Here is an 8,406-nt window from a genome sequence, read left to right on the forward strand (position 1 = left end):
GTGATTAAAGCCAGAGAAGAGTCTGAGGCCAAGCACTGAGAAACCCTAAAACACTGCGAGCTGGCAAAGGAGAGAGGGGACTGCTAGAGAAATCAGAGTGGCAGGTGGCATCTGGCACACAAGTCAGGGCAGAAGATGCTTGTACAAATGGAGAAATGGTCACCAAGGTCTAACACCACTGCTTGGTTCAGTAAGAGAACTAGAACATGCCTATTCTACTTACAAGACAGGAGATGGCCACAGAAATTAAAATAGAGTTCTCCAGACAAGAAAAGAACCCTGGACTCACAGAAATCCTCTGTAACTGTTTGTGAGGCATGCACCCTTTTCTGGGGACATGATGTGTAGATTCCATTGTATGATCCTACCAGAGTCACAGACCTGCTTGCCAAGCCTTGCGTGTATGTATGTGTGCAGGTGTGAGTCCATTTTCAGATTCTGGCATCTACAGATCCTTGGTGAAGAATATTGATATTTATTTCATCTTTCTCACATGACCAAGGAAAGAATTACTTTTGTTGTTGATCAACAGAATACAGAAATTCTGCTAATATTTCATAGACCGTTCAAAATTGGTGAAACAGTGTTGAAGATATGCTTAGAATAACTGAATTTATATGCTTTGATTGCTTTGTAAAATAGGCAGTTGGGTGGGGCAAGTACAAAGTTGGCTTAGAGAAAACTTCGCAAATTAAACTCTTATAAAACAGTAAGCAATCTTTATTGTATGCACATCATGTGAAGGGATGTGAAAGGCGAGGAGGTTCTCTTGGTGTCATAATTGGTAGACAGGTACAAGGCAGAAGGACGGACACTGCTCTCATGCATCAGAGGAAAGTACCAGAAATTTCAGTCCTTCCAGCCTTCAGCACACTGCCAATGAAAACAAAGCTCCCTGTACCGGGTGACTGATAGTGTCTGAAAAAGCTATTGCTTTTCTGTTTTATTTCCTTTGGCTTCATTTTGGTAAGCAGAGCAAAATAAGCCTACACACATCACTAGTAACCAGTGTTACTAGTGTTAACCAGTGGGTAGTCAGATGGAAGTTAACTAAGGAACACACTGTGCAGAGACCTCAATGTTGCCCCTGATTTTCTGTGACTTGTTAGTTCTGGGGCATTCACTCCCAAATGCATTTGTGTTTCTGTAGGAGGAGGGCGGCAAAATTAATTTGTTTTCCTTTTTCAATAGTAGATAGATTTTTTCCTTTGTTTGTGTGTCAGTGGACACATAGCTCAGCACTCAGGGTCTAAACTGCTATTGTGCACTGGTTCTCCTACAGAGACACATTTTCATTAACGTCTCCGTTAATGCTACAACCGTGCTGCCTGGAACTTTATCAGGAAATTCTCTCTTTTCACTCAAATATGGAGATCCTTCCTCACTGACGATGTTTCGGGTATTGCTTCTGATTCTGCGAAATGAAATATATTCTATGTTTGACAAGGGGCGATAAAGTCGTTCAGGCCTTTGGCTTCCTCTCTGTTCATGGTGGGAGAGGAGCCCACAGCACTGTGGTGGTGGGGCAAAGTCACGGAAGACCTTCCCCATCTGTGAGACTCTCCTTGCCTGTGCCATTCAGGAGGAAAGCAGTTAAGGAGAAGCACAGAGACTACGGTAAGGAAAAAAAATCTCTGATACAGCAGTGGCTCTGAGATCACAGAAAATAATACAGGTTCCCTAAAAATTGAGCTACCGTTTCCAGGGAAAGGGGGTTTCAAAAACTTGAGAAGATGAAAGGAATTTAAATATAATTTTATTAATGTATAGGGACTTTGTTATATGTTAAGCTATATTAAATCTTTCGCTTTATTGGTATGTGTGTAGGCATTTTGCCTGCAAGTATGTCTGTGCACCACATCCATGCAATGCTGGAGGAGGCCAGAAGAGGGCATTGGACCGTGGGGAACTGGAGTTACAGGGAGTTGTGAGCTACTGTGTGGACGCTGGAGATCAAGCCCAGGGCTCAGGAAGAGTTGACAGTGCTTTTAACCACTGAGCTCCGGCTCCAGGCTGTATTAATTTTTAAAAGCATGGGTTATGACTGTAAAGCATCAGATCACTTTCTTTAGCAGTTTTTCCCCCTTCTTTGTAATCCCACGAGGGAACTATTTCAACAATACCATGAGGTCAGCGCTTCAGATGTTCCCCGGAACCTAGTTTGCTGGTGGTGCCATCTTCCCGTTAGTCCTTCACTGCACTTGTCCTCTGTGAGTCTTGACTATTTGGAGGCAGGAAAACTGTCCTCAGAGGTGAAGGGTTTTCTACCACAGAGCTTACTACACCATTTAACTCCAAAGTCTGGAGACTGTGTTTTAAGTGGGCATTCCCAATCTGGTTTTAGGACTGACAGCATTGTTGAAAAACAGTGTAGAAATTTTGACTTGGTCAGCATTAGGTGGCATCCTGACCTCATTTGCCTGGTTTGCCTTACTTTAGCATTGAAAGCCCAATGTCCTTGAAAAGCCCCCAAGGACAGGAAAAGTGAGAAGGCAGTGATGGTGACCTTGAGCTCTTGGGGACTCTATTAAGGTAAGTGGGGTTGAATGGAGAATACCAAGTATATGGTGAAGTTTAGGTCTATTGTAGTATCTGTTCTGTGCTACAATCACTGTTAATGGCAATAGAACCCTAGTTGTATAGACACAAAGCAGCCCAAAATAAAGTCTCTGTTTGCTAATTCCTCTTCTGGAATTAACTGTGTGTGGTCACTTGATGAAGGACTAGCCAAAGGGGTCAGAACTTTTAGGATATGTTCATATTACCCCTTTTGCCTATGGACTTTACACTCTCAAAACACTCAGTTTCTCTCCCATCCAAAAGACTACTTTATATTTCTTTCAATCTCTGCTAGGGACTTTTTTAAAAATTACAACTTGAACAGTAAACTAAGCACGCACACACACACACACACACACACACACACACACACCAATGTGGGAAGAATAGAGGAAAAACATCTATTATCACTACTTCAGAACTACCCTCCCTCAACCAAAAGGAAAGAGAAATAAAAGATACCTTTTCTATAGCAAAAGTACATAATCTTGTTTTTATAGATAAAGTTACTGCATGAAGTGTACCCAGTTTTTTAGACTTCTGTAATGGCTTATTTTACTTCTTTCTACTTGGCTCAAAATGGTATTTATCATGATCAATCAACAATATTGAATGAATCTACTCACAGTCTATGGCACACAATTTGAAAAGTATTCACTGGGTTCTTCTCCAAAGGGAAGGTTAAAGAAGAATATTCCCAGTATTTTCCAGCAAAGGGCTGGGTGAGATAATGATGACTGCTCACTCTGTGCATGGAGGTAAAACAACGTCTTCCTCGCCAGCGTGAAGTGGAGCTGGGGCTCGTCTGCTTGTGTGCTTTATACACTGTTATTATGTTGATCTGGTCCACAATGTTGCTCTAGCTTAGACTATAGCTGCTTCAGTTCCCTATAGCCAGCGGCTTTATTAGAGTACATGACTCAAAATCTGCATTGTTCAAAACCAAACTGATTGAAATGAACAACATCTGAGATGGGTGTGGTGATATGTGGTTGTCATCCTAGGAGGTGGAGGCAGGAGGATCAAGGGTTCAAGGCTAGAGAGGGGCTGGAGAGATGGCATAGTGCAAGGCTAAGAACACTGGCTGCACTTCCAGAGGACCCAGGTTCAGTCCCAAGAACCCACATGGTAGGTCAGCCATGTGGAACTCCAGCTGCAGAGGAAACAATGCCCTCTTCTGGCCTCTGAGAGCACCAGACAGACGTGTGGTACACACACACATGTAGACAACACACACACACACACACAGAGAGAGAGAGAGAGAGAGAGAGAGAATAAACAAGACAAAATTCTAAAACTAAATGTTAAAGAGTTCAAGACCAATGTCACAATGGCAAATGCATAAAGGAAGAGAGATACAAAGAACTGAACACCTGCCCTGAAACATGCCTCACATGGGTATGTATGGTCTGAGTATTTGTTTCCCTAAGTTCGTGAACTGGAGCCCAATCTCTCTGCAGTGTGATGTATCTGGAAGTGAGAGTGGGGAATGGGTGGGTCAGAAAGACAGAGCCCTCTTGTATGCACTTTGTAACTTTAGCCATCCAGTCTATGGTGTCCTGCTACAATAGCCCACTGGCTGAGATACACATTGTGGTATCAGTATCTGTCTTTAAGTGGCATGGCCTTCCGGTTAATATAGAAACCACAATCCCTTCCTTGCTATAGATTTGTTGTCCTCCAAGCTCATTCCTCTACCAGGTTGTTATAGGATCTACATTTAAAATATGTCTTCTTCCCTTCTTCCATCTCCAGGATCCTCTAAAGAAGGAAGCTTGGGCAGAGAAGACAGCCTTTGACTTGAGGGAAGGAAGTCACCATCTATGTTACTTTCAGTAGAATGCAAACAGATCCAATCCAAAAATATTGCTAGAAATAGATTTTGACCATATTATTCTTGACAAGGTAGTCAACCAACTTTGCATTTTATAATATGATACATTATATGGATTCTATAAACTCTTTCAAGAGTAGTTCATTTAAATGAGCCATTTTAATGGCTTGAAGATTAATTTCCAAGTAAAGAGAAATTGGATTGCCCCAATTGTGTGTAATATTTGGCAGGAAGTTAGCGAGCTTCCAAATGCAAAAAAAAGTAAGCAACTAAGAAACCCCTGACCTGAAACCTCCGAGACGCACTGAAGATCGGTTATACTTTAGTACTTAGTAACTATAATTTATTTTGATCTCTTTTTTTTGTTTTCAGAGAGGGTCTCATATTGTAGCCCTTTGATAGCTTTTCTGTGTACACAAGACTGGCCTTGAACTCATAGAGATATGACTACCTTTGTCTCCCGAATGCTGGAAATAAAGTTGTGTACCACCATGTCCAGTTCTTTTTATTTTTCTTATATCAATGTTTGGCTATTATAAATATATCTCTCATATTTTTATTAACTTATTATATATAATATGTAATTATATATATATATATATATATATATATATATATATATATATATATATATGGAGAGAGAGAGAAACATTTACTGAGCAGAAATCAATAAAACCCATGTTTCACATGCTAGAGGAATTTGTGTTTTAAGTTTTCTTAGCATACCACAGACTAGAGCCACGTGTCACATAGGAAGTACATGCATTGGTCCTGAGTACCATGTCTTCTTCTATCGGGGCTTGGGGATGTGGAGTGACCCAGTGTTGGAAGCTCTCTTGAGAAAGGCTGAGAGTGATTCTTGACAGTGAGATACGATTAGAGAAAAACCGTATAACAGAAGATTTTATAAATGTTCTCCTCTGCTACATTTCCTTGGAGCCCAAGTAGAAAGTAAGACAAGGATGGGCTGATGTCTCATGGGAAAAGATGAGCCTGCTGCTAAACAAATGCTTGAAGAGAAGGAAGAGACTGTGAGCTTCATATGGAAAAAATTCTCACGGTCAACCCACCATAAAGTTGTACTCACTAATAAGTGGATATTAGCCAAAAAATAGTACAGAATACCCAGGATACAGTCTACAGAACTCAAGAAGGTTAACAGGCAGAAGGGCCCAAGTGGGGATGCTTCGATCCCATTTGGGAGGGAGAAGAAAATCACAGGAGGCAGAGGGAGAGATTTATGTGGGAGAGGAGAAAGGGGGAACATTATTAGGTCTGGGGGGGGGGGAGGAGAGGAGGGCCAGCAGAATGAATAGAAATATGCAACCTGGGTGGGAGGAGGTGGGGGGGACCCTCTAGAAAGTACCAGAGACCTGGGAGATCAGGGCTCAAAGGGAAGGATCTTAGCCAAAATGCCCAACAGTAGGGGAGAGGGAACTCATAGAGTCCACCTCTGATAGAAAGACAGGGCATCAAGTGGAGGGATGGGGTTGCCATCCCACAGTCAAAAATTCTGACCCAGAATTGTTCCTGTCTAAAAGAACTGCATGGACAAAAATGGAGAAGAGACTGAAGGAAAGGAGGTCCAGTGACAGGTCCAACTTGGGATCCAGCTCAAAGGGAGGCTCCAAGGCCTGATAATATTACTGATGCTATGTTGTGCTTATAGACAGGAGCCTAGCATGGCTGCCCTCCGAGAGGCCCAACAAGCAGCTGAAAGAGTCAGATGGAGATACACCCAAACAATGGACTGAAATCAGGGACTTCTGTGGTTGAATTAGGGAAAAGCTGGAAGAAGCTGAGGAGAGCAACCCCATAGGAAGACCAGCAGTTTCAAGTAATCCTGACCCCTGAGATCTCTCAGTTACTGAGCCACCAACTAGGCAACATAAAAGAGCTGGCCCAAGGCCCCTAGCACATATACAGCAGAGGACTGCTTGGTCTGACCTTAGTGAGATAAGATGTGCCTAACCCTTGAGAGACTTGAGACTCTAGCAAGTGGGGAGACCTGGTGGGAGGGTTGGGGAGACATCCTCCTGGAGACCAGAGAGGAGAGCTGGGGATGAAGAACTGTGGGAGGGGGAGGCTGGGAGGGGGAAATGGCTGGACTGTAAAAACATAAAAATAACTTTTAAAAAGTTGTAATTGGTCATGAAAATCTTTTCACCATTTTAACTATATCTGCTTTTTAGATGTAGCCACTGTGAGAGCAAGAAAGTGTAGGAGAAAGATTGTTAGAAATAAAGACATATACAAACCCATATGTACTTATATTTAATATATGTGTGACAGTGAGATTTAATAGTTGCTGGCATTTACTCTGATGTTTTTCTTACTCTAAAGGACTGAGGTTGATTTTCAAAATGATTTATCCTCATGGCTCATACTAATATTTCAACTTTAAAATGTTGCTTCATACAGCTGTAGCTTTACCCATATGCCACAGGAAAACAAACCTTTTTAATATATGAAGGGTGTCAGTGTTAGTCATGTGATTTGTAATGCTTTTGCTTAAATATTGATTTTTTTCCAAATCCAATTTTTATTGATTTTGCTTAAATATTAATCATTTCTAATGACAGCTTAAAAAATAGGCTGAGCCCCAGGAATGTTCTTGCCATCCACTCCTGGTAGAAATAGAGTACATTTTAGTATGCTTCAAATTAAGTCAAACAAAAACATACTGCTTTTTCATTTCGGGGGTTTAATGTCATGAATCAAAAGGTTGGTTTGTGTGAATCCAGGAATTGGTGCAGGGCATGAAGCATGGCTGTGTAGTGTCCCTTAACTATGAAGCGTGGCTGTGTAGTATGTAGTGTCGCCCCAAAAGGCAATGGCACCCGTGTCCCCAGATGCTTCATTTGTGTCTAGCTGCCGTGACTGCTTTAGAAGCCATTCCTCAACTATAGGTCAGAGTGTTGTAGACTTGGGGCTGACAGGGCACAGCTTAAGCATATGACCAGCAAGTCACAAACCATCAGCAATTACAGTGGATCTGGCTTCCTCCTCTCTTGAAAGGGTAGGAAGTGCCTTGAACTTCTGGGAAGTAGACAACGCTTTGCTTCCTCGCATTGGCTAATGGCTGTATTTTTGACTGAGAGACCAGTGTCTCTGAAGGAGAGAGCCTTGGTCATAAACCAGAGGATCTAGTAGGTTGTGTTATCATTTTGTTTTAATGATAGGGACTTTAAATTTTCTCCCTGATTTCTTCACCTATGCAAGGATCTTCCCAAAGTGCATAGTTTAAGCTGCAACTTTGTGGGCAGCTTCTATTGTTTCTCTTGCTGTTGATTTTATTTTTATTCTACTATGGTCTGATGAGATACACGGAATTTTTTTTTAATCTGATAAGGCTTTATTTGTGGTCTGTCATGTGGTAAATTTTAGAAAACGTTCTAAGGGACACTGAGAATATTATATATTTCCCATCTATTAGATGGATTCACTATTCTTATATTGAACCATGATAAACTTTCTTTCATCTCACAAGTAAATTGGGGAGTGGGATACAGCATAGTAACCAAGATGTTGCCAGTCCTTAATGATAAAAGAGGGCTCCTTGAGAAGTCAAGCCAGGCAAGAGTAGAGGTAGGGTGGGGTGGGGGACTGGACAACTGTGGAGAAAGGATGCAGAGAAAGTAGTGTGTACCAAGCTTCAGTGTCAAGAACAAGTTCTTTGTGTTTGGAGGCAGTTACAGAACTTCGCTTTTATTACAGACCTGATTTAACCAAACCCAGGTTCCAGTTCAAGCTACTCTACACCAGCACTGTGCAGCTCCAGGAAAGTCTTCACTTAAGTTTTCCCACTCAGAAAAAAAGTCAAATATCATCTAAAATCAGCCATCCTGGAATATAGGTCCGCAGAGTGTGCAGTGCATTCAAAACGCCGGCCAATGTGTATCTAGTTTCAAAACGTTTTCACCCTCCAAAAAGAAACCCACAGCAGAGCAGCCACACCCTATTGTCTTCCTGGAACTCAATGGCATACTTTCCAATCTTATAGGCTTACCTGT

The 8,406-nt window shown here is 41.8% G+C and overlaps 1 long non-coding RNA gene across 1 annotated transcript; it reads left to right on the forward strand.

The window, feature by feature from the left end:
• Positions 1-968: 968 nt before the first annotated feature.
• On the forward strand, positions 969-4,884 carry Gm3032 (predicted gene 3032). The gene is made up of 3 exons (NR_166480.1): positions 969-1,617; positions 2,440-2,532; positions 4,315-4,884. It is a non-coding gene; the product is annotated as a predicted gene 3032 (long non-coding RNA).
• Positions 4,885-8,406: the final 3,522 nt, after the last annotated feature.

Source organism: Mus musculus, chromosome 5 (assembly GCF_000001635.26).
Source record: "Mus musculus strain C57BL/6J chromosome 5, GRCm38.p6 C57BL/6J".
In the NCBI taxonomy this organism is placed as follows: domain Eukaryota; kingdom Metazoa; phylum Chordata; class Mammalia; order Rodentia; family Muridae; genus Mus; species Mus musculus.